General features: G+C 44.6%; 1 pseudogene across 1 annotated transcript in view; it reads left to right on the top strand.

Moving 5' to 3' along the window:
• The window catches only part of LOC311122009 (sialoadhesin-like), a 63,896-nt pseudogene that overhangs the window by 23,145 nt on the left and 13,057 nt on the right, over positions 1 to 27,694 (top strand). Inside the window, exons 6-17 of the transcript in view lie at positions 9,687 to 9,968; positions 11,641 to 11,904; positions 12,059 to 12,322; positions 12,514 to 12,604; positions 12,702 to 12,765; positions 12,852 to 13,077; positions 13,363 to 13,441; positions 23,072 to 23,270; positions 23,503 to 23,766; positions 23,900 to 24,088; positions 24,576 to 24,639; positions 24,736 to 24,888. The product of the transcript in view is annotated as a sialoadhesin-like (transcript). The remainder of the gene's footprint in view (positions 1 to 9,686; positions 9,969 to 11,640; positions 11,905 to 12,058; positions 12,323 to 12,513; positions 12,605 to 12,701; positions 12,766 to 12,851; positions 13,078 to 13,362; positions 13,442 to 23,071; positions 23,271 to 23,502; positions 23,767 to 23,899; positions 24,089 to 24,575; positions 24,640 to 24,735; positions 24,889 to 27,694) is intronic.

The raw sequence follows: 27,694 nt of genomic DNA, 5'->3' as shown, positions 1-27,694 counted from the left end.
CACATACCTTAAACTCTCTTGACATGTTAGCAAGTTATTACATTCAAATTAACTCGTTTTATATCAATAACGTACCTGAAAAAGGGGAGAAATAATCACGAGAGTGACGCAGTTGTTTCCTCACTGAAAACTTTAGTATAATGAGGAAAAAAGACCGCGATTTCCCCAGAAAGTTGGGTGGAGACCAGAGCAATCGATCTCAGACTCATAGATTAAGAGCATTTAGTTGTCACGATCGTTGGTTAGAGAGGACCAAGGCGCAGCGTGTTGAGCGAACATACTTTAATAGTAAAGTGCACACACGAATACAAAACAATAAACGATACGTAACGTCCTCAGACAATGACTGACAAGGAACAAAAACCCACAAACACAAGGTGAAAACAGACAGTATAAATATGGCTCCCAATCAGAGACAACGAGCCAACAGCTGACACTCGTTACCTCTGATTGGGAGTCACTCAACCAAACAAAGAAATACAACACATAGAACAACCCAACCAAACAGAACACCACGAAACGAACACACCCTGGCTCAACATACAAAGTCCCGGAGCCAGAGCGAGCCAGAGCGTGACAGTACCCCCCCCTAAAGGCGCGGACTGCGACCGCGCCTCAATAAGGCTAAACAAGGGAGGGCTGGGTGGGCATACCTCCTCGGCGGTGGTTCTGGCTCCGGCCCTGATCCCCACCTCCTCTCCAACCCCCCAAAGTACCCCTGGTCCTGTCTAGCCCCGCTGGTCGGAGCCGGACTGACGACACGCGCCCCTGGCTTGGTGCGTGTAGGAGGAACGAGCTGGACCAGGCTGACGACTCGCATCCCTGGTTTGGTGCGAGTAGCAGGAACGGGCTGGACCAGGCTGACGACGCGCACCACTGACCTGGTGCGGGGAGCAGGACTGAGCCGGACCGGGCTGACGACGCGCACCACTGACCTGGTGCGGGGAGCTTGGATGGGCCGGACTGGGCTGGCGACGCGCACCACAGACTTGGTGCGGAGAGCAGGAACGGGCCGGACAGGGCTGACGAAACGCACCATAGACTTGGTGCGGAGAGCAGGCACGGGCCGGACAGGGCTGGCGACGCGCACCACTGACCTGGTGCGGGGAGCTTGGATGGGCCGGACTGGGCTGGCGACGCGCACCACAGACCTGGTGCGGAGAGCAGGAACGGGCCGGACAGGGCTGACGAAACGCACCATAGACTTGGTGCGGAGAGCAGGCACGGGCCTGACAGGGCTGGCGACGCGCACCACAGACTTGGCGCGGAGAGCAGGAACGGGCCGGACAGGGCTGACGACGCACACCACTGGCTTGGTGCGGGGAGCTTGGATGGGCCGGACTGTACTGGGGACACACACCACTGGCCCTACACCGGGATCTGGAACGGGCCGGACCGGACTGGCAACACACGCCAGTACCTCTCGCCGTGCCTCTACTTCCTCCATCCCCTCTTCGACCAGTGGCCCCCGTAACCCGGCGGCCTCCTCCGGCAACCCACTGGACCGCTCTATCGCGGCCTCCTGCTGGTCCGACGTCGTGAGCCCCCCCCTAAAAATTTTCTGGGGTTCTCTCCTCTTCGTGGACCAGGCCTCCATCGTTCTCGCCAGACTCTCACCCCACTGCTCCAAAGTCCAACCTCTCTCCTCTTCTCTTGGCTTGGCCCAGTCGAGACTCCTACTCAACTGCTCCCAAGTCCATCCTCTCTCTTCTTCACGCTGCTTGATCTGGTTAAGGTGGGTTTTTCTGTCACGATCGTTGGTTAGAGAGGACCAAGGCGCAGCGTGTTGAGCGAACATACTTTAATAGTAAAGTGCACACACGAATACAAAACAATAAACGATACGTAACGTCCTCAGACAATGACTGACAAGGAACAAAAACCCACAAACACAAGGTGAAAACAGACAGTATAAATATGGCTCCCAATCAGAGACAACGAGCCAACAGCTGACACTCGTTACCTCTGATTGGGAGTCACTCAACCAAACAAAGAAATACAACACATAGAACAACCCAACCAAACAGAACACCACGAAACGAACACACCCTGGCTCAACAAAGTCCCGGAGCCAGAGCGTGACATTAGTAGATCACAGATTAACACTTTTACCCTTAAATTAGGCACCACAAAATAAAGTAGTCAATATAACGTTTACACATTCCTCTCACAATATTTACCCTTTTACACTTGACGGATTTTAACACATTTATGAATTTTATCAATCTCTATGAACTAGTACTGGATGCATGATCTTTTTAACCTTAGATATTTTAAGATCCTTACATACCATGAACTTACTAATACTTTAGTGTATAACAGGCTATGAATATGTCCTTTAACCTGTCACACTTACACTCTTTCTGTCATTCAGATGGCCCAAGGAACACACTGGCATCAATCCATCTCTCTGATGAAATAGTGGAGGGCAGTTCAGTGACTCTGACCTGCAGCAGTGATGCCAACCCACCTGTGGACAAATACACCTGGTACAAGAAGATTGGAGGCCGCTATCAGTCTTTCTCCTATGGGAACACAGAACTACAGCAAGTCTTCAGTCACATCCAGTCATCTGACACTGGAGAGTACTACTGCGAGGCTCGGAATGAGATGGGGACAGACAGGTCTGAGTCTATCGACATCGATGTGAAATGTGAGTAAAGTACAGCTCAGTGTTGGAATGTTGGAGTCAGTTTAAATGTAATTAAATCCATAATTTGAACTGCATTAGTCTTAAAGCATAGCCCAAATCGGTTCCTTTTAATGTTTTGTGTAAGTTAATAATATTTTGGATAGTTCTTTGACTGAACTCATGTTTCTTTTATACCAGATGGCCCAAAGAACACCTCAGTGTCAGTCAGTCCCTCTGGTGAAATAGTGGAGGGCAGTTCAGTGACTCTGACCTGCAGCAGTGATGCCAACCCACAAGTGCAGAGTTATGCCTGGTACAAGATTGGAAGTGTCTATCAGAGTATTTTCTATGGGAACACAGAATCACAGCAGGTTTTCAGCCAAATCAAGTCATCTGACACTGGAGAGTACTACTGTTGGGTCTCGAATGGAATTAGTACAGGCAGGTCTCCATCTTTACACATCGATGTGAAATGTGAGTAAAACATGAGTAGCTCAGTGTTTGAATGTTGGAGTAACAGAGAGATTAGCCTCGGGTAAGACGAAGGGGGGAGGGGTTGGTCTGTCTCGCCTGAGTTAGAATACCCCAAGTTGCAGACCATGCCATTTACCAAGAGAGTTTTCATCTACATTTTTCGTAGCTGTCTATTTACCAGCACAAACCGATGCTGGCACTAAGACCTCACTCAACAAGCTGTAAAGGGCCATAAGCAAACAAGAAAAGGTGGCGTTCTCGTGGCTGGTGATGTCCAACGAGAGGCAACAAAACTCTAGATTACGTTTACTTCACATAGAAATGCATACAAGCTCTCCCTCGCCTTTCTTTTTGCAAATCTGACCATAACTCTATACTCAATACTCCTTATTCCTGCTTACAAGCAAAAACTCAAACAGGAAGTTCCAATGAGGCGCTCAATACGGAAGTGGTCTGAAGAAGCGGATGCTAAGCTACAGGACTGTTTCGCTACCGCAGACAGGAATATGTTCCGGCATTCATCCGATAACATTTATGAGTTTACCACATTAGACACCGGCTTCATTAATAAGTGTATTGGCGACGTCTCCCCCACAGTGACCGTACGTACATATCCCTACCATAAGCCATTGATTACAAGCAACATCCGTACTGAGCTAAAGGCTAGAGCTACCACTTTCAAGGAGTGGGACACTAATCCGGATGCTTCTAAGAAATCCCGCTACGACCTCCGATGAACCATCAAACGCTCATCGGATGTGGCAGGGTTTGAAAACTATCACGCATTACAAAGGGAAACCCAGGCGCGAGCTGCCTAGTGACGTGAACCTACCAGTCGAGCTAAATGCCTTCTATGCTCGCTTCGAGGCAAGCAATAATGAACCATACTGTCACGCCCTGGCTCTGGGACTCTGTTATGTTGAGCCAGGGTGTGTTGTTTCTATGTGTTTTGTGTTCTAGGTTTATTATCTAGCTCTTGTGTTTCTGTGTTGGCCGGGGTGGTTCTCAATCAGAGGCAACGAGTATCAGCTGTTGCTTGTTGTCTCTGATTGGGAACCATACTTAGGTAGCCTGTTTGCCACAGTGTTTTGTGGGATCTTGTTCCGTGTATGGTTAGTGTCTGTTACCAAGGACGTCACGGATCGCTTCGTTGTTTTGTGCGTGTGGTACTCTAATAAAATAAGTATGTTCGCAAATCACGCTGCGCATTGGTCCACTGTGTTCGACGATCGTGACAGAAGATCCCACCATAACTGGACCAAGCAGCGTGTCCAGGAGTCAACGCCAGAGGTGAATCTAATGGATGTCCACCTCGACTGGGTCAAGCAGCGTGTCCAGGAGCCAATGCCAGAGAGGACTCTAATGGATATCAACCTCGACTGGGTCAAGCCGCGTGAGGAGGAGAGAGGTTGGACTTGGGAGCAGAGGATGGAGAGTCTGGCGAGAGCCATGGAGGCCATATCCACGGGGGAGAGACAAACCCCAAAACATTTTAGGGGGGGGCTCACACCGTGGACGACGGGGCTGCTGGAGGCAGATAAGGGGTGAGTTAGTGGACGAGGATGAGAAGGCCACCGGGTTACGGGAGCCATTGGCAAGTAGAGGGAAGGAAAATGTAGAGGCACGGCGAGAGGTACTGAGGTGTGTTGCCAGTCCGGTCCGGCCCGTTCCTGATCCCCGGGTAAGGCCAGTGGTGTGTGTTCCCAGTGCGGTCCGGCCTGTTCCTGTCCCTCGCACCAAGCCTATGGTGCGCGTCGCCAGCCCGGCCCAGCCTGTTCCTGCTCCCCGCACCAAGCCAATGGTGCGCGTCGCCAGCCCGGCCTGTTCCTGCTCCCCGCACCAAGCCAATGGTGCGCGTCGCCAGCCCGGCCCGGCCTGTTCCTGCTCCCCGCACCAAGCCATTGGTGCGCGTCGCCAGCCCGGCCTGTTCCTGCTCCCCGCACCAAGCCAATGGTGCGCGTCGCCAGCCCGACCCGGCTTGTTCCTGCTCCCCGCACCAAGCCTGTGGTGCGCATCGTCAGCCCGGTCCGGCCCGTTCCTGCTCCCCGCACCAAGCCAGGGGTGCGCGTCGTCAGCCTGGTCCGGCCCATTCCTGCTCCCCGCACCAAGCCTGTGGTGCGCTTCGTCAGCCCGTTTCGGCCCGTCCCTGCTCCCCGCACCAAGCCTGTGGTGCGCGTCGTCAGCCCGGTCCGGCTCGTTCCTGCTCCCCGCACCAAGCCTGTGGTTCGCGTCGTCAGTCCGGTCCGGCTCGTTCCTGCTCCCCGCACCAAGCCTGTGGTGCGCGTCGTCAGTCCGGCACAGCCCGTGCCTGGGTCACCGGTGCCTGGTCAGGTACCGGTCAGCTGCTCCACATCGGAGCCTAAGCAATCCGCTCCACCGATGTCCAGTCCAGCTCCAGCCAGCGGGGCCAGACCGGACCAGGGGCGCTACGGAGGGTGGTGGTCAAGCCCGGAGCCGGAACCGCCTCCGAGGAGGAATGCCCACCCGGCCCTTCCCTGTTCGGTTTATGTTTGGCGCGGTCGCAGTCCGCGCCTTTGGGGGGGGGGGTACTGTCACGCCCTGGCTCTGGGACTCTGTTGTGTTGAGCCAGGGTGTGTTGTTTCTATGTGTTTTGTGTTCTAGGTTTATTATCTAGCTCTTGTGTTTCTGTGTTGGCCGGGGTGGTTCTCAATCAGAGGCAACGAGTATCAGCTGTTGCTTGTTGTCTCTGATTGGGAACCATACTTAGGCAGCCTGTTTGCCACAGTGTTTTGTGGGATCTTGTTCCGTGTATGGTTAGTGTCTGTTACCAAGGACGTCACGGATCGTTTCGTTGTTTTGTTCGTGTGGTACTCTAATAAAATAAGTATGTTCGCAAATCACGCTGCGCATTGGTCCACTGTGTTCGACGATCGTGACACATACATGAGAGCATCAGCTGTTCCGGATGACTGTGTGATCTCGCTCTCCATATGTCACGTTCGTTTAAGGACGGGTCAGACCAAGGCACAGCGTGATATGCGTACATGTTTATTAACTATTCAACACAACGACAAAACAACAAAGGAAACGAAACGTGAAGTCCTAAGGTAGACACACAACTAACCTTACCAGGAACAAGATCCCACAACTAGACAGTGCCAATAGGCTGCCTAAGTATGGTCCCCAATCAGAGACAACGAGCGACAGCTGCCTCTGATTGGGAACCACACCGGCCAACATAGATCCACACATACTAGATCGACAACATAGAATAAACACAACAAAGAATATACACACCCTAAATAAACATATACGAGTCCCCTGAGTCAGGGCGTGACACCGTAGCTGATGTGAGTAAGACTTTTAAACAGCTTAACATTCACAAAGCCGCCGGGCTGGATGACCGTGGGGCTCAGAGCATGAGCTGACCAGCTGGCAAGTGTCTTCACTGACATTTTCCACCTCTCCCTGAACTAGTCTGCAATGCCTACTTGTTTCATGCAGACCACCATAGTCCCTGTGCCCAATAACCTCAAGATAACCTGTTTAAATTATTATTGCCCTGTAGCACTCACATCTGTAGCCATGAAATGCTTTGAAAGGCTGGTCATGGCTCACATCAAAACCATCATCCCAGACACACTGGAACCACTCCGATTCTCATACCACTCCAACAGATCCAAAGCTGACACAATCTCTATTGCACTCCACATTGCCCTCTCCCACATGGACAAGAGGAACAGCTATGTTAGAATGCTGTTTATTTACTACAGCTCAGCGTTCAACACGCGGCAGGTAGCTTAGGCAGGTAGCTTAGTGGGTAAGAGCGCTGTGCCAGTAACCGAAAGGTCGCTGGTTCTAATCCCCGAGCCGACTAGGTGAAAAATCTTTCGATGTGCCCTTGAGCAAGGCACTTAACCCTAATTGCTCCTGTAAGTCGCTCTGGATAAGAGCGTCTGCTAAATTACTGTAAATGTAAACACCATAGTGCCCTCAAAGCTCATCACTAAACTCAGGACCCTGGGACTGAACACCTCACTCTGCAACTGGATTGTGGACTTCCTGACGGGCGAGGGGAGGCAACAACACATCCGCCATCCGCCTCAACACCGGGGCCCCTCAGGGGTGAGTGCTTAGCCCCTACTGTACTCCCTGTTCACCCACGACTGCGTGGCTGCGCATGACTCCAACACTATCATTAGGTTTACTGACGACAAAACAGTGGTAGGCCTGATCACCGATGACGATGAGACAGCCTATTGGGAGTGTGGTGCCAGGACAACATCCTCTCCCTCAACGTGACCGCGGCAAATGAGCTGAACGTGGACTACAGGAAACGGAGGGCAGAGCACACCCCCTTCCACATCAACAGGGCTGTAGTTGAGCGGGTCAAGAGCTTCAGATTTCTAGCTGTCCACATCATTCTAAGTAATTAACATGGTCAAAAAACACCAACACAGTCTTGAAGATGGCACGACAACTGAAAAGCAACAGTTTAGGGAATGCCCTTTCCTGTTTCAGCATGACAGCATGACAATGGCCCCCGTGCAAGCGAGGTCCATACAGAAATGGTTTGTGGAGATCGGTGTGGAAGAACTTGACTGGCTTGCACAGAGCCCTGACTTCAACCCCATCAAACACCTTTGGGATGAATTGGAACGCCGACTGCGAGCCAGGCCTAATCGCCCAACATCAGTGCCCAACTTCACTAATGCTCTTGTGGCTGAATGGAAGCAAATCCCTGCAGCAATGTTCCAACATCTAGTCTTCCCAGAAGTGTGGAGGCCTAAAGAATATGAAGTGGAGATGGTTCAGTAAACTCCGCTTGCATAATGAGAAGCCTGAACCTTACCTGAAGCTTACAACCCCTAGCTAATACCTAGCTTTTAGCTCAACGGGCTAACAACAGTCTTGAGACGTACAGACAACGAGTGTTCAGCATCTGGTTGGTCACATAAAGCATCTTTCTAAATGTGTTTCTTTTAATGTTTTGAGTAGTTAATGTTTTGAATTATATATTTTTTATGACAAAGCTCTGACCTGTCAATGTCATGTTGATTTTGAATCTTCTGATAACTGATGCAAGGTATTGATTGCACTATTGTCACATGATAACCCCCTCAACACATGATCCCTTACCAGATGCCCCCAAAAGCACCTCAGTGTCAGCCAGTCTCTCTGGTGAAATAGTGGAGGGCAGCTCAGTGATTCTGACCTGCAGCAGTGATGCCAACCCACCTGTGGATAAATACACCTGGTACATGACGAACGTAACCTCACCAAAAGCTTCAGGACAGAGTTACAGCATCACCAACATCAGCTCTGAGGACAGAGGAGAATACTACTGTGAGGCTGAGAATAAATATGGACATCTTAACTCTTCCCCTGTGTTTGTGGATGTTCAGTGTAAGCACATCTTTAACTTTTTCCTCATACTTGTCAACTGCTAAAATTAAGATCAATCAAGAAACATTTTACTATACAACATTCACATCTCTGAATATGTATTTTCACAATGTGAATGTAATTATTTCAAACTGACCTGTAAAACCCACTGGTTTACTTTATTCACTAAATCTAATGTCTTCAGAAAGCCAAGATAATATATACTATAATACTATAACCAATATGTAAATGTCTTTATAAATGTCCTTAATCAGATGGCCCAAAGAACACCTCAGTGTCAGTCAGTCCCTCTGGTGAAATAGTGGAGGGCAGTTCAGTGACTCTGACCTGCAGCAGTGATGCCAACCCACCTGTGAAGCGTTATAGATGTTACAAGAAGACTGGCTATCAATCTATCTTCTATGGGAACACAGGACCACAGCACGTCTTCAATCAAATCAAATCATCTGACACTGGAGAGTACTACTGTGAGGCCTGGAATGGGATTAAGATGGGGAGGTCTGAGTCTATGAACATCGATGTGAAATGTGAGTAAAATACAGTTCAGTGTTGAAATGTTGGAATCAGTTTAATGAAATCAATTATTTGAACTGCATTAATCCTAAACGATATCATAGCCCAAATCTCTATATTTGAATGTTTTGGGTACGTGAATAATCTTTTGGATAGTTCTCTGACTTAACTAATGTTTATTTTGTACCAGATGGCCCAAAGAACACCTCAGTGTCAGTCAGTCCCTCTGGTGAAATAGTGGAGGGCAGTTCAGTGACTCTGACCTGCAGCAGTGATGCCAACCCACCTGTGAACAAATACACCTGGTACAAGAAGAACATAACCTCACCAAAAGCTTCAGGACAGAGTTACAATATCACTAACATCAGCTCTGAGGACAGTGGAGAATACTACTGTGAGGCTGATAATAAATATGGACATCTTAACTCTTCCCCTGTGTTTGTGGACGTTCAGTGTAAGCACATCTTTCACTTTTTCCTCATACTTGTCAACTGCTAAAATTAAGATCAATCAAGAAACATTTTACTATACAACATCCACATCTCTGAACATGTATTTTCACAATGTGAATGTAATTATTTCAAACTGACCTGTAAAATCTACTGGTTTACTTTATTCGCTAAATCTAATGTCTTCAGAAAGTGAAGATAATATATACTATAACCAAGATGTTTATGTCTTTATAATGGTCCTTTATCAGATGGCCCAAAGAACACCTCAGTGTCAGTCAGTCCCTCTGGTGAAATAGTGGAGGGCAGTTCAGTGACTCTGACCTGCAGCAGTGATGCCAACCCACCTGTCCAGAGTTTTACCTGGTGGTACAGGAAGAATGGAGACCCCTATCAGAGTATCTCCAATCAGAACACAGGACTACATAATGTCTTCAATCAAATCAAGTCATCTGACACTGGAGAGTACTACTGTGAGGTCCAGAATGAGATGGGGACAGACAGGTCTACGACCATCAACATGGATGTGAAGTGTGAGTAAAGTACAGCTCAGTGTTGGAATGTTGGAATCAGTTTAATGAAATCCATAATTTGAACTGCATTAATCCTAAACCATATCATAGCCCATATCTCTTTATTTTACTGTTTTGTGTAAGTGAATAATCTTTTGGATAGTTCTCTGACTTAACTAATGTTTATTTTACACCAGATGGCCCAAATAACACCTCAGTGTCAGTCAGTCCCTCTGGTGAAACAGTGGAGGGCAGTTCAGTGACTCTGACCTGCAGCAGTGATGCCAACCCAGCTGTGAAACGTTATACCTGGTACAAGAAGAATGGAGGTCACTATCAGTTCTCCTATGTGAACACAGGACCACAGCAGGTCTTCAATCAAATCAAATCATCTGACACTGGAGAGTACTACTGTGAGGCCTGGAATGGGATTAAGATGGGGAGATCTGAATCAATCAACATTAATGTGAAATGTGAGTAAGGTACAGATCAGTGTTGGAATATTGGAGAAACTAACATCTAAAATGTATCAACCATTTGAACCGCATTGGTCCTAAAGCATAGCCTAAGGCAAATGTTAGGCCTAGATCCAATCGACAGCCGACACTCACATAGCTGATGTTTTGGCAGTGTTGGAGCTGTAACTGTGTTGTAGCTGTCAAATTGGTGAGCAGCTGCTCTTGATCATTAACACCAAGCATACCCATCCCACTCACATTAAAAGTTCAGAACGAGAAAGTGAAGGCAATATAGAAATAATGACGCTCAAATTGAAAATTATTAAATAAAATAAAAGATTTCTATCAGCCTAATGGAGGTGTAGATTACATCTCACATTCCAGTGTTCTAACTTGTAAACAAGACTGCATGGGATTTATCTTAATGCGACTCTGTGCAGCCAATGGCAATTTCCTCTTCAGGTATAGTGCCGGGATTTACTAGTGGATTTGACAGCTCTAATAGCTCCCGAGTAGCGCAGTGGTCTAAGGCACTGCATCTCAGTGCTTGAGGCGTCACTACAGACCCCCTGGTTCGATTCCAGGCTGTATCACAACCGGCCGTGATTGGGAGTCCCATAGGGCGGTGCACAATTGGCCCAGCGTCGTCCGGGTTTGGCCGGTGTAGGCCGTCATTGTAAATAAGAATTTGTTCTTAACTGACTTGCCTAGTTAAAAAAAGGTAAAATAAAATAAATAAATGCAGTTCCACCTGCGACGCCCTCCAACACAACCGCTATGTGGGAGTCGGCTATTGCAGATCTCATAGAATCTAGCCCTTAATGTCTTACAAATATTCCTTTACTAGATGGCCCAAAGAACACCTCAGTGTCAGTCAGTCCCTCTGGTGAAATAGTGGAGGGCAGTTCAGTGACTCTGACCTGTAGCAGTGATGCCAACCCACAAGTGCAGATTTACATCTGGTACAAGAGGATTGGAGCTGAAACCTCAATGAGACATTCTGGATGGAGTTACAGCATCACTAACATCAGCTCTGAGGACAGAGGAGAATACTACTGTGTGGCAGTGAATGAAGTTGGATGCGAAAGATCAAAGCTTGTTCCTGTTACGGTTTTGTGTAAGTATTGAATATCCTCTCCATTTTGTACTCTTAGGTTGTGTGACATATATATTTTATAAACTCAAAATGAAAGTTTTGTGACATTACCACTTTGGGACATTCATCTTTCTATCAGGTAAACCAAAGAACACCTCAGTGTCAGTCAGTCCCTCTGGTGAAATAGTGGAGGGCAGTTCAGTGACTCTGACCTGCAGCAGTGATGCCAACCCACCTGTGGACAAATACACCTGGTACAAGAAGAACGGACCGTCACTGAAAGGATCTGAAAACACCTTCCTCATCACCTCCATCAGCTCTGAGGACAGAGGCGAATACTACTGTGAGGCTGAGAATGAATATGGAGGGCTCAACTCTTCTTCTTTGTCTGTGGACATTCATTGTAAGTGCACCTTACCATCTCCTCTTTTGATGAGAGAATCACACATATTTATATTTCACTCATACAATCATAAATCCAAGTTCCATTATGCTTCTTATCTAAAACACTGTTTTAAAACACTGTATTGTTACATATTGAACATATTGTCCACCAGACGGCCCAAAGAACACCTCAGTATCAGTCAGTCCCTCTGGTGAAATAGTGGAGGGCAGTTCAGTGACTCTGACCTGCAGCAGTGATGCCAACCCACCTGTGGACAAATACAGCTGGTACAAGAACAATGTAACCTCACCAATATTATCAGGACAGAATTACAACATCACCAGCATCAGCTCTGAGGACAGAGGACATTACCTTTGTGTGGCCCGGAATAAAATAGCATCTGAGAACTCTACAGCTCTGATGATCATTGTAGCAGGTAAAAGTTAATCTTTAATACTCAAAATACACAATTACATGTTTTAAGCTAATCTAAATCATAACACTTTGGCTTATTACACTTTAGTTTGTAATTGTGTGTGGGTTTATAAGATTCCCAAGTCTTTAATATTATATTCATTTTCAGTTTATAACATACCATGTACTCATATCATCCATATTTTATTTTAGGGAAACAAACATCAGTTAGGACTGCAGCTGTAGGAATCATAGTGGTTGTTCTGGTTCTCATCCTCTGTCTCTCTGGCTTCATGTGGTTCAGGTGAGTGAAAAATTAGCTTTTTCAGATTATTTCACTATAACACTAATTTGTTACTAACTTCATTCATTAATAATTAATTAATTAATGTGCAAAACAGGACGAAGGCCTCAAAATCCACCTCTGACACAAGGGAAACAAGAGACACAGCAGATAATGTACAGGTGAGTCTGTTAGAATCAGAAGATGACTGTGTATTCTTTGTGGAACATTTCCACTCCTCAAGTTGTCTGTACTCTCTCAACATCAGGGAGACTCTAGTCCCCTGTATGACAACGTCTTAGGTATGGCCATGCAGCAGAGACAGCAGCCACTGTCAAGCCAGGATGATGTTCACTACGCCAGCGTCCACATCTCTCACTCCAAAAACCAGGAAGTCCCTCTGTACTCCACCGTCCAACTGCCTCAACCCCAGAAACAGGACGGGATGTCCAGTACGCTGCTGTGAAATTCAACCCCCTCAGTGCTGCTACCTGGTGAGCATATTCTGCATTATGTCATTCATATGCTGCTGCTTATTGAAGGAGATGTAATCAATAAGCAAAACAATTGAACCCTAGTGACCACTAGTGATGTCATTTCCTTAAACTACCAACCCAACAATGAACATCTCTAATGAGGGAGTGATGTGATGATGGTTTTGAGGAACTGTTCTCACTTTATACCCTATAGGCCCTGGTCAAAGTTAGTGAACTATAAAAGGTATAAGGTGCCATCATTTGGGACGCGGATTTGTTTCATTTCTGTTTCTCTCTACTCAGACCCACGGCGGCACAAGCAGCTGAGGAGGACTCCTCTGTTCTCTACAGTACAGTCAACAAACCCAGAACCAAGAAGATCTGAACACAAGAAACCCAGAACCAAGAAGACCTGAACACAAGAAACCCAGAACCAAGAAGACCTGAACACAACAAACCCAGAACCAAGAAGACCTGAACACAAGAAACCCAGAACCAAGAAGACCTGAACACAAGAAACCTAGAACCAAGAAGACCTGAACACAACAAACCCAGAACCAAGAAGACCTGAACACAAGAAACCCAGTACCAAGAAGACCTGAACACAACAAACCCAGAACCAAGAAGACCTGAACACAACAAACCCAGAACCAAGAAGACCTGAACACAAGAAACCCAGAACCAAGAAGACCTGAACACAACAAACCCAGAAGCAAGAAGACCTGAACACAACAAGTTTGACAAAAACCTTGTATATCTGGACCCAGAACCAAGAAGAACCACTATTCAAACTAAGTGACTTAAGGCCTGAGGGGATGTGGAATTTTGGCCATTATAAACAGGTGGTTCGATCCCTGAATGCTGATTGGCTGAAAGGTGTGGTATATCAGACCGGGTACCATGGGTATGACAGAAAATTACTATTTACTGTTCTATTTATGTTGGTGACCAGTTTATAGTAGCAATAAGGCACCTCAGGGGTTTGTAGTATATGGCCAATATACTGTACCATGGCTAAGGGCTGTTCTTGACACAAAGCGAATATGCCGTGGTATACTGGCCATATACTATAAACCCTGAGGTGCCTTATTGCTATTATAAACTGGTCACCAACATAAATAGAACAGTAAACAAGTATTTTTACGTCACACCCGTGGTATATTGTCTGATATACAGGACACACGGCTGAAATGCAGTTTCAGCCAATCAGCATCCAGGAACCAAACTAACCAGTTTATAATAGTATATAATAATATATGCCATCTACAGACACTTTTATCCAAATTCACTCAGTCATTACAGTCATGTGTGAATACTTTTTTTCATATGGGTAGTCCCAGCAGGAATCAAACCCATGAGCCATGCTGTACAAACTGAGCCACACAGGACTACTCTATTCACACTTAGAGTAGGAGTTCTGATCTAGGGTCAGTTGTCACTTTTAAACAATGATGAATAAGAAAGGGACCTTACATATTAGTTTTAGTTGAATATTTGTTTTGTAAAATTGTTAATATTTCTGATTACAATATATTTTTCAAAAAATGTTGTATTTCTGAAGCAGGCAACCTCGAGGTCCAGTTATATTTTATATAACTACAGTATTTTTGTATGTTATCTGTCTGAAACAATCATCAAATGTGTGAGACTATATATGAAGGCTAACAACAATAGTTATTGTGTTTATATTATATTGTATTACTTCATATGCTACTATTAGATGATACACATAGTAGAAGTTTGCTTGATTTTCACAATAAAAAAAATTAAATATTTTTAACAAAGTTATGGCACAATTTTGCCTCAATGTCCAGAAAAGAGTTCTGCTTGATGCAACGTTTCTTATCGCTTTCATCAAATGTTTTTTTTTTGTAAGCTAGTGTGTGAAGTGTGACATAAAAAAAACAAAAAAACTTGTAAGATTAAACTTAATTGTCATTGTTTTTATCTTGTTATAACAGTATCTTCAGTGGAGAGAAAATGGAAAGCTTTCAAAATCACACCTCTTGTACTGTACAGTACACACAGTAACTACAAATAATACATTTCCATTGGTTTGTAGAGCTATAGTGGTTTATTCACCTTCATCATCATCATCATCATCATCATGTCTGTACAAAATATACACAGACACTTTCAGAAGGAGCAATGTCCAGCACCTAGACACACAACCAGTTACATTAAATAGTATTCATTGTCATTTTTAAAACACACATCATGCAGACACAACATGACATAACATGAATGTTTGGAGTGTTGAAGGTAGTTCCATTAGCGAGGGCATTCCACTCCGGAACACAGAAAGATGGAACATTCCGGAATGTTCGATGATTGATAATAATACATCTCACAGTTAACAAGTTCAGACCAAACAGTGATATTATTGCTTGATTTAAAGCCTTTTGTCCTTAGAAGAATAACAGTCCACCATTTTGTCCAACTAGCAGTTAAAGAATAGATTACATCATTGTATAGTGAGAATATGATGTCATATAGAATGAGTGCTATGGTCTCTAACGTGGTGTGTCTCTTGACCTCCTAACTAGTACCGCACAGCAAGCGGTACCGGAGTGCCAAGTCTAGGTCCAAAAGGCTTCTTAACAGCTTCTACCCCCAAGCCATAAACTCCTGAACAGCTAATCATGGCTACCCAGACTATTTGCATTGCCCCCCCACCCCACCCCAACCTCCTCTTTTACGCTGCTGCTTCTCTGTTTATTATTTATGCATAGTCACTTTAACTCTACCCACATGTACATATTACCTCAATTACCTCGACTAACCGGTTTCCCCACACATTGACGCTGTACCGGTACACGCTGTATATAGCCTCCCTACTGATATATTATTTTACTGCTGCTCTTTAATTATTGGCTATTTTCAATTTTTACTTATTTTTTACTTAACACTTTTTTTATTATTATTATAATTTTTTCTTAAAAACTGCATTGTTGGTTAAGGGCTTGTAAGTAAGCATTTCACTGTAAGGTACACCTGTTGTATGTGGCAAATACAATTTGATTTGATTTGATTTGGTGTCTGACCTTCCCAGGTCGGTATCTCTCTTTGGGGACATAGAGGGGCTAGGGGTGGATGGGAGAGTGGAGATCCCATGGAGAGATACCTTTTATCCTCCTGAGAGCCCCACTGAGTTTGGATAGAGCTAGGGGTGGGGGCAGTGGGGGTCAATATGGGCGTCCCTTCCCACATTCACATGATGTGTCACTAAATGATGTTGTCGAACAGATGCATGGACTGCATGATGTTCTCATCCTGGACGGGATGCAGGAAGGGACAAAAAGCACAATGGGTAAGAAGCAGTTGGAGAGAAGGTTTAAACAGTAGAATAGCAGAAGCAAGTTCTTAAAGTAATTGTCCAGAAAATCTCACTATTAAAAGTTAATATTCTGTTAACTCATACCAAAATAATGTTGTTGACTTGTCCTATACTCATATTTGTGGCCAAAGAATAAATTGGAGAAAAAAAAAACTTAAAAAACCACACCTCAGGAATATGATGTCATATTCCTGAGGAGGATGAGCTGGCCAATCAGCGGTCTACAGTACATTGCATGAATATTTTTTTATGACCAGTATACGCCCACAGCATTCTGTTGTTGGGGTACGCCCACACCATTCTAACACAGAAAAGCTGCTTTTTAACATACTTAATTATAATTTGTTGGAAGGAAAACTATTTAACTCATATTGTAAGAAATTATATGTCATATTTCATATACATCTGGAAACACTGGACAGTTACTTTAAAGGTTTAAAGGTATAGTCTAACTTTTAGGGTGCGTCCCAAATGGCACCCTATTCCCTACAAAGTGCACTGATTTGGCACCCTATTCCCTATATAGCTCACTACTTTAGCGTTTTTTAATTGTGAGAGACAGTCGTCGCGCCTATTCCTTAGAAATTATTTAGAAATCTGATCACAGATCTGTGGTTAGTTGTTACCAAGAAGAAGTTGTCAACGTGCTCTTTGGGGGGGGGGGGGGCGTCGTTCTGCATACAGGGGTACGTACACGTTCCCATCTTATCATGGAGCTCATGATATCAGTCATCTCCTGGAATGCACACACACACACGTGCACACACACACACACATGCGCACAGGCTCACACCACACACACACACACACACACACACACACACACACACACACACACACACACACACACACACACACACACACACACACACACACACACACACACACACACACACACACTGTGTTATAAAGGCCATTACAAACCAAGATTGATCTGCCAACAAGCCAATTGCTGCTGTGTGTCCTCTAATTACCTTGCTAGTGCCCGCCTACTGGGCGGAGCTAATCTGATAAAGAGGGAAATGGGAGCAGAGCTAACAACAAAGAAGTTGTTACTATGGTTACTGTGTGTGTAAAATAATGTAAGTAGCCCCAGTTGAGTGTTGATAGTAAAGTCTGTTTGCAGGAATTGATGTTTGTATGTGCCTTTGCTGATCATTTGTTAGCATGACCTGGCTAGCATGCTAAATGTTTGTAGCCCACCACTAATGATAATGCTGAGGCTCCATGGGGGCTATTCAGTCTGATGCCATTACCTTGAGATGGTGAGATGGTAATCAGTCTGATTACCATCTCACCTTTCAGTCCTTGCTGGTGTGATTGTATGCTACAGTGGCAGTGCCTTTCCAACATGGTGGTCATTTTCCAGGCCTGGTGCTTTATCCTAGACTTCTAGCATACTGCTAATGCTAGCTTCAGGCCCTAACTGGGCCTGCTTACCATTTAGCCATCAATGTTCATTGATATGTGATTCAGGCACTGCAATATTATGCATGTTTAGCTTTATAATGTTCAACTGAGAACATAATTTATTGTATTTATCTTAACTTGTGATGCAGTAGTGTGTGAATATGTATAGGCCTAATTGCCTTGTATAGCATTTGTGTGTGTATAACTTTAAATGGTTAATTCTATTTCCATGTATCTCTTTCTCCTCCTAGAAACCCTGTTGTATAAGTACTCAAAGTGAACCAGAGTGCCTTGTTGTGGTGACAATAAAAACCCTTTGCCTTGTCATCCTTTGCCGGACATCCCTGTGTTTAAAATTTTTATTTATTTATTTATTTCACCTTTATTTAACCAGGTAAACCAGTTGAGAACAAGTTCTCATTTACAACTGCGACCTGGCCAAGATAAAGCAAAGCAGTGCGATAAAAACAACAACACAGAGTTACATATGGGGTAAAACAAAACAAAGTCAAAAATATAACAGAAATACATATATATACAGTGTGTGCAAATGTAACAAGTTATGGAGGTAAGGCAATAAATAGGCTATAGTGCAAAATAATTACAATTAGTATTAACACTGGAATGATAGATGTGCAAGAGATGATGTGCAAATGGAGATACTGGGGTACAAATGAGCAAAATAAATAGCAATATAGGGATGAGGTAGTTGGGCGGGCTAATTTCAGATGGGCTGTGTACAGGTGCAGTGATCGGTAAGGTGCTCTGACAACTGATGCTTAAAGTTAGTGAGGGAGATAAGTGTCTCCAGCTTCAGAGATTTTTGCAATTTGTTCCAGTCATTGGCAGCAGAGAACTGGAAGGAATTGCGGCCAAAGGAGGTGTTGGCTTTGGGGATGACCAGTGAGATATACCTGCTGGAGCGCAGACTACGGGTGGGTGTTGCTATGGTGACCAATGAGCTAAGATAAGGCGGGGATTTGCCTAGCAGTGATTTATAGATGGCCTGGAGCCAGTGGGTTTGGCGACGAATATGTAGTGAGGACCAGCCAACAAGAGCGTACAGGTCACAGTGGTGGGTATTATATGGGGCTTTGGAGACAAAATGGATGGCACTGTGATAGACTACATCCAATTTGCTGAGTAGAGTGTTGGAGGCTATTTTGTAAATGACATCGCCGAAGTCAAGGATCGGTAGGATAGTCAGTTTTACGAGGGCATGTTTGGCAGCATGAGTGAAGGAGGCTTTGTTGCGAAATAGGAAACCGATTCTAGATTTAACTTTGGATTGGAGATTCTTAATGTGAGTCTGGAAGGAGAGTTTACAGTCTAACCAGACACCTAGATATTTGTAGTTGTCCACATACTCTAGGTCAGACCCGTCGAGAGTAGTGATTCTAGTCGGGTGCAAGCAGCATTCGGTTGAAGAGCATGCATTTAGTTTTACTAGTGTTTAAGAGCAGTTGGAGGCTACTGAAGGAGTGGTGTATGGCATTGAAGCTCGTTTGGAGGTTTGTTAACACAGTGTCCAATGAAGGGCCAGATGTATACAAAATGGTGTCGTCTGCGTAGAGGTGGATCTGAGAGTCACCAGCAGCAAGAGCGACGTCATTGATATACACAGAGAAAAGAGTCGGCCCAAGAATTGAACCCTGTGGCACCCCCATAGAGACTGCCATAGGTCCAGACAACAGGCCCTCCGATTTGACACATTGAACTCTATCTGAGAAGTAGTTGGTGAACCAGGCGAGGCAGTCATTTGAGAAACCAAGGCTATTTAGTCTGCCAATAAGAATGCGGTGGTTGACAGAGTTGAAAGCCTTGGCCAGGTCAATGAAAATGGCTGCACAGTACTGTCTATTATCGATCGCGGTTATAATATCGTTTAGGACCTTGAGCGTGGCTGAAGTGCACCCATGACCAGCTCGGAAACCGGATTGCATAGCGGAGAAGGTACGGTGGGATTCGAAATGGTTGGTGATCTGTTTGTTGACTTGGCTTTCAAAAACTTTTGAAGGGCAGGATGGATATGGGTCTGTAACAGTTTGGATCTAGAGTGTCACCCCCTTTGAAGAGGGGGATGACCGCGGCAGCTTTCATATCTCTGGGGATCTCAGACGTTACGAAAGAGAGGTTGAACAGGCTAGTAATAGGGGTTGCGACAATTTCGGCGGCTAGTTTTAGAAAGAAAGGGTCCAGATTGTCTAGCCCAGAAGATTTGTAGGGGTCCAGATTTTGCAGCTCTTTCAGAACATCAGCTGTCTGGATTTGTGTGAAGGAGAAGCGGGGGGGGGGCATGGGCAAGTTGCAGCGGAGGGTGCAGAGCTGGTGGCCAGGGTAGTGGTAGCCAGGTGGAAAGCATGGCCAGCCGTAGCAAAATGCTTGTTGAAATTCTCGATTATTGTAGATTTATCGGTGGTGATAGTGTTTCCTAGCCTCAGTGCAGTGGGCAGCTGGGAGGAAGTGCTCTTATTTTCCATGGACTTTACAGTGTCCCAAAACTTTTTGGAGTTAGTGCTACAGGAAGCAAATTTCTGTTTGAAAAAGTTAGCCTTTGCTTTCCTAACTGCTTGTGTATATTGGTTCCTAACTTCCCTGAAAAGTTGCATATCGCGGGGGCTATTTGATGCTAATGCAGTACGCCACAGGATGTTTTTGTGCTGGTCAAGGGCAGTCAAGTCTGAGGAGAACCAGGGGCTATATCTGTTCTTAGTTCTGTATTTTTTGAATGGGGCATGTTTATTTAAGATTGAGAGGAAATTACTTTTAAAGAACAACCAGGCATCCTCTACTGACGGAATGAGATCTATATCCATCCAGGATACCTGGGCCAGGTCAATTAGGAAGGCCTGCTCGCTGAAGTGTTTTTGGGAGCGTTTGACAGTGATGAGGGGTGGTCGTTTGACCGCGGACCCGTTACTGACGCAGGCAATAAGGCAGTGATCGCTGAGATCCTGGTTGAAGACAGCGGAGGTGTATTTAGAGGGTAAGTTAGTCAGGATGATATCTATGAGGGTACCCATGTTTACGGATTTAGGGTTGTACCTGGTAGGTTCGTTGATAATTTGTGTGAGATTGAGGGCATCTAGTTTAGATTGTAGGATGGCCGGGGTGTTAAGCATATCCCAGTTTAGGTCACCAAGCAGTACGAACTCTGAGGATAGATGGGGGGCAATTAATTCACATATGGTGTCCAGGGCACAGCTGGGGGCTGAGGGGGGTCTGTAGCAAGCGGCAACAGTGAGATATTTATTTCTGGAAAGGTGGATTTTTAGAAGTAGAAACTCAAACTGTTTGGGCACAGACCTGGATAGTATGATAGAGCTCTGCAGGCTATCTCTACAGAAGATTGCAACTCCACCCCCTTTGGCAGTTCTATCTAGACGGAAAATGTTATAGTTGGGGATGGAAATTTCAGAATTTTTGGTGGCCTTCCTAAGCCAGGATTCAGACACTGCTAGAACATCAGGGTTGGCGGAGTGTGCTAACGCAGTGAATAACTCAAACTTAGGAAGGAGGCTTCTGATATTTACGTGCAGAAAACCAAGACTTTTACGGTTACAGAAGTCAACAAATGATAGCTCCTGGGGAGTAGGAGTGATACTGGGGGCTGCAGGGCCTGGGTTAGCCTCTACATCACCAGAGGAACAGAGGAGGACTAGAATAAGGATACGACTAAAGGCTTTAAGAACTGGTCTTCTAGTGCGTTGGGTACATAGAATAAAGGGGGCAGTTCTCTGGGCGTTGTAGAAAAGATTCAGGGCATTATGTACAGAAAAGGATATGGAAGGATATGAGTACAGTTCAGGTAACCCTAAGCGTTGGGTAACAATGAAAGAGATAGCGTCACTGGAGGCACCGATTGAGCCGGTCTCGGTGTGTATGGGGGGTGGAACAAAGGAACTATCTGAGGCAGTTTGAGAGGGACTAGGGGTTCTACAGTGAAATTGTATAATAAGAACTAACCCAAACAGCAATAGGCAAGGCATAATTGACATGGGAGAGAGGCATAAAGCAGTCACAGGTGTTATTAGAGAGAGCTAAGACAACAACTGGAAATAGCGATAACGTTTGGGCTAAGGCTAAACAGAATAAACAGGACAGGGTACCGTGTAAAGGAACAGTCCAGCAGGCATCAGCTGTGCAGCTGAGTGATCATAAGGTCCAGTCATAAGGTCCTTCACACATTCCTGAGTCAGTACTTAGTGTTTAGTAGAGGTCATCCAGACCCTTGCAGTTTTTTACATGGACAAACAGCTAGCTGGAGCTAGTCTGAGCGGTTAGCTGGATATGCAGAGACCCACTACGTACTTAATGCTGATTGGTTTAGGTTCTGCCCACTATAGTGCTGTCTGGTCAGAACATGGTGTTGAGGCCCGTCACTCTACTCTTGATGGTCACCACCACCACACATGCAGACACAGCTGTTTCCATTTGAAGATGTTTTATATTATTGTGTGGTTATATTCGCTGGACTCACACTTCTGTAAGGAACTGCATGTCAAAAGTCTGTCAGCAACACAACACTTTTTCTCAAGACTGCAGATGCCGCACACTAACTAAAGGTGAGGGGAGGCGATGTCCTGCAGCGCAGTCCAAGTGCCCTGATTGGTTGGATGAACAGCAGTGTGAAGGGTGATTGACAGGGCTGCAGGCCAATCAGGTTGAGAGGGAACGCACACGCACACTGTCATACCATGTCCATAGGGCTCTTGTAAAAAGGTAGTGCACTATATAAGGATTAGGGTGTCATTTGGGACGTAGTCCGTGTAACAGAATGACAGTTGCATGTTGTACTACTACAGACGTGTGCTTCAATGTGACTTTATCAAGTAGTAGACAGTGTTGTGTTTCACCATTCTATCTAATGTATTTCCAGTTTGTTATGTTGTTATTAGCCCAACATTATAGAGGACATTATTATTAAGATGGTGCAGTAATGTTGAGATGCCAGTAGGGGGAGCTCTAGTCTAGAACACTAGAACCGTCAGTAGTACTTTGATACAGCTGATGAGAGCGTAAATTGAATGGGTTTGTAGAATAGAATGAAAATTGAATCAAAAGGTGTAGACCTTACCGTGAAATGCTTACTTACAAGCACGTGGAACTGGCCAAATGTCTGTGGCATACCACCCTGTATCCCACTGCTGGCTTGTCTCTGAAGCTAAGCAGAGTTGACCTTGGTCAGTTCCTGGATGGGAGACCAGATGTAGCTGGAAGTGGTGTTGGAGGGCCAGTAGGAGGCTCTCTTTCCTCTGGTCAGTGACTCTGACTTGCAGCAGTGATGCCAACCCACCTGTGCAGAGTTACACCTGGTACAAGAATGGAGGAGGCTATCAGAGTATGACAGGACCACAGCATGTCTTCAATCAAATCCAGTCATCTGACACTGGAGAGTACTACTGTGAGGCCCAGAATGAGATGGGAAAAGACAGGTCTACAACCATCAACATGGATGTGAAGTGTGAGTAAAGAACAGCTTAGTGTTTGAATGGTAAGGTAGCAAAACAAAAGTAATGAAATGAACTAGTCCTAAAGCATACCATCTGCAAATGTGTATTTGTTAACGTTTTGTGTAAATTAGAGTTTTAGATAGTTCTCTGACTTAACAGATCATTCTTTTTTTTCATTTGTAAATATACTACTGTCATAAATATACTACTGTCCTAACCCTCTGACAAATTCTCCTTTACCAGATGGCCCAAAAAGCACCACAATGTCAGTCAGTCCCTCTGGTGAAATAGTGGAGGGCAGTTCAGTGACTCTGACCTGCAGCAGTGATGCCAACCCACCTGTGGAAAAATACACCTGGTACAAGAAAAATGGAGCTTCACTGACAGGGTCTGAAAATACATACAATTTCACAACCATCAGCTCTGAGGACAGTGGAGAATACTACTGTGAGGCTGAGAATAAATGTGAACGTCTCAACTCTTCTTCTGTGTCTGTGGACGTTCAGTGTTAGTACACCTAACCTCATCTTTTGATCAGAGGATCACATTTAAATTAATATTTAAATCACAAGTCCAAGTTTCATGATGCTACTCATGTAAAAAACTATTTAAAACACTGTTGTTACATATTGTTCACCAGATGGCCCAAATAACACCTCAGTGTCAGTCAGTCCCTCTGGTGAAATAGTGGAGGGCAGTTCAGTGACTCTGACCTGCAGCAGTGATGCCAACCCACCTGTGGATAAATACACCTGGTACATGAAGAACGTAACCTCACCAAAAGCATCAGGACAGAGTTACAGCATCACCAACATCAGCTCTGAGGACAGTGGAGAATACTACTGTGAGGCTGAGAATAAATATGGACATCTAGTAACTCTACAGCTCTGATGATCATTGTAGCAGGTCAAGTTTCATCTTCAATACTTCAATACAAAACTACATGTTTCAAGTTAATCTGAATCAATATACTTTGGATTATTACTCCTTAGTTTATAACTATACATTGGGTTATAATATCCCTTAACAAGTATTGCATTAATGTCCTGGATTTACATTTATTTTTAGTTTATTATATCATACCATGTACTCATATTATCCATATTTTATTTTAGGAAAACAAACATCAGTTATGACTGCAGCTGTAGGAATCATAGTTGTTGTTCTGGTTCTCATCCTCTGTCTCTCTGGACTCATGTGGTTCAGGTGAGTGAAAATTCATATTTTGATGTTGTTTATTTTTTAAATGTAGCACTCTGATTTGTTGTTAACTTAATTAATTAATTAATTAATTAATTAATTAATGTGCAAAACAGGAAGAAGGCCTCCAAATCCACCTCTGACACAAGAGACAGAAGAGACACAGCAGACAATGGACAGGTGAGTCTGTTGGAATCAGAAGATGACTCTGATGTCTGTGTATTGCTTTGTGGAACATTTCTACTCCTCATGTTGTCTGTCCTCTCTCTCCATCAGGGAGACTCTTCACTACACCAGCGTCCACTTCTCTCGCTCCAAAAACCAGGAAGTGCCTCTGTACTCCACCGTCCAGCTGCCTCAACCACAGAAACAGGACGAAGATGTCCAATACACTGCTGTGAAATTCAACCACCCCAGTTCTCCCACCCAGTGAGCATACTCTGCCATTACAGCAACATAGAGCCAAGACTAGAACATTGGAAACACACAGCATTAAGGGATACGTTTGTTTGTTTACAACCAAATCTGGATGTCCAGGGGGTTGGAAAGTTGAATCTCATTTACTGCATTTCTATACAATAAAAAAAAAGTTTAAATGCTATTTAGAAAACAGCAAAACAAGCAAAAATTACCCCAGCCGTTATCACCTTGGCTGCTGTAGGTTCATTCACCTCAGTCCATCTACAAACACATAGCCTATTAGCTATACAGTTGTAATGTTATACCCCTGAAAGGGAGGAAATATGGAAGATGATTCACACTGACACGCAGCTTCAGCAACAAAACAAAAACGTGTGACATTTGTATAACTGTATTGTTCGCATGTTGATAGCATTTTAATGTATGCCTATAGGGAAGATAGGCCATGTGGAGATATTCATATTGAAACATATATTTTTTTATGTTCCTAAATTGTTTGATCAGATTAGTACAGATTTTATCAGGGGACCCCACATTGGGCCCCGACCCCAAGTTTGGGAACCACTGTAAAAACCTCTCTCTCTGCTTGCTTCCTCTCTCTCTTTCTGTCTCCTCTACTTCCACCTGCATGCATTGTAACCTGACTCAGCCTCTCCACTGAGCGCCACATCACTGTCTGTCTCAGTAGCCTACTCTCTCTGAAGGACTTAGTAGTGTATGGTTTGCTCCTGCTGAGGTAGGCTCCGTTTAACGTTAGCTTCTTACTTCATCCTTCTAGACCTGACTGACTGTAGACAAGGCAGGAGTCGCGGGACGGTTTTAAAAATGGCCTTTTGTCCGGCATCTCGCAAACACACTGTCAGCAGAGCAACCTGCGGCCTGGGGTAGTTCGTTTCACGTCGCCCTCGGCAAGTGCCACGAGAAGGGGAATTAGCGGTTTGAGAGAGTGGTGAATGTGCTGCTAAAATCAGGGAGGCAGATCCGGGGGACGCAGGAGAACATAACGAACAAACCACTGTTCATGATTCCATTAGTTCACAAAGAGGCAGGCACGATTAGTCAGATCAAGAAAATAAGCGTTCTGAGCTTTGACCAACGCTGGGAGCAATATTTAGATGTTGATCCGTAATTCATTTTCTTTACTGTGTACAGTATTTGTATTAGGCTATTATTATTATTTTCAAATTGGAAAAACATTAACGACCTCGGTGTCCTCAATGTAATAACGGCCATGTGCTCATTGGAGGAGTAGACAATGATGATGTCATCAATAACGCATATTCTGCATTAAGGTCATTCATGCCTCAACACCAGCAACAGGACGAGGAAGTGCAATAAACTGCTGTGAAATGTAACCGCTCCACTGCTGCCATATTCTGCATATTCTGCAATAAGGTCATTCATATGCTGCTGCTTATTGTAGGAGATGTCATCAATAGGCAAAACAGTTGACCCCTAGTGACCACTTGTGATGTCATTTCCTTAAACTACGAACCCAACAATGGACATCTCAAGAACATTACTATGACATGTCTATAATGAGGGAGTGATGTGATGATGGTTTTGAGGATCTGTTATGTCTGAGTTCCAAATGACACCCTATTCCCTATTTAGTGCACTACTTTTAACCTGAGCCCATAGGCCCTGGTCAAAGGTAGTGCACTATAAAGGGTATAAGGTGCCACCATTTGGAATTGTTTAATTTCAGTTTCTCTCTCTTCAGACCCGCAGCACAAGCAGCTGAGGAGGACCCCTCTGTTCTCTACAGTACAGTCAACAAACCCAGAACCAAGAAGACCTGAACACAACAAACCCAGAACCAGGAAGACCTGAACACAACAAACCCAGAACCAAGAAGACCTGAACACAACAAACCCAGAACCAAGAAGACCTGAACACAAGAAACCCAGAACCAAGAAGACCTGAACACAACAAACCCAGAACCAAGAAGACCTGAACACAAGAAACCCAGAACCAAGAAGACCTGAACACAACAAACCCAGAACCAATAAGACCTGAACACAACAAACACAGAACCAGGAAGACCTGAACACAACAAACCCAGAACCAATAAGTCCTGAACACAACAAACCCAGAACCAAGAAGACCTGAACACAACAAACCCAGAACCAAGAAGACCTGAACACAACAAACCCAGAACCAGGAAGACCTGAACACAACAAACCCAGAACCAAGAAGACCTGAACACAACAAACCCAGAACCAAGAAGACCTGAACACAACAAACCCAGAACCAAGAAGACCTGATCACAACAAACCCAGAACCAAGAAGACCTGAACACAACAAACACAGAACCAAGAAGACCTGATCACAATAAACCCAGAACCAAGAAGACCTGAACACAACAAGTTTCACAAAAACCTTGTAGTGTACAGTGCATTCGGAAAGTATTCAGACCCATTGACTTTTTCCACATTTTTGTTAAGTTACAGCCTTATTCTAAAATGTATTAAATAAAAACAATTCCTCATCAATCTACACACAATACCCCATAATGACAAAGTGAAAACAGGTTTTCAGTCATTTTTGCAAATGTATTAAAAATAAAAACAGAAATACCTTATTTACATAAGTATTCAGACCCTTTGCTATGAGACTAGAAATGGAGCTCAGGTGCATCCTGTTTCCATTGATCGTACTTGAGATGTTTCTACAACGTGATTGGAGTCCAAAACTAGGCCTCACAACTCTATTCTCCTGCTATCATATTGCTATCAGATCCAGAATGTTTTCCATAGCTTTAACTTTTGAGTAAATGTGGAGTTGAATTCTCTTTCCTTGTAATGATAATTAT

Source organism: Coregonus lavaretus (assembly GCF_964263955.1).
Source record: "Coregonus lavaretus genome assembly, contig: HAP1_SCAFFOLD_419, whole genome shotgun sequence".
Classification (NCBI taxonomy): Eukaryota; Metazoa; Chordata; class Actinopteri; order Salmoniformes; family Salmonidae; genus Coregonus; species Coregonus lavaretus.
Note: the sequence above shows the minus strand (reverse complement) of the source record. Positions and strands in the feature narration are given on the sequence as shown.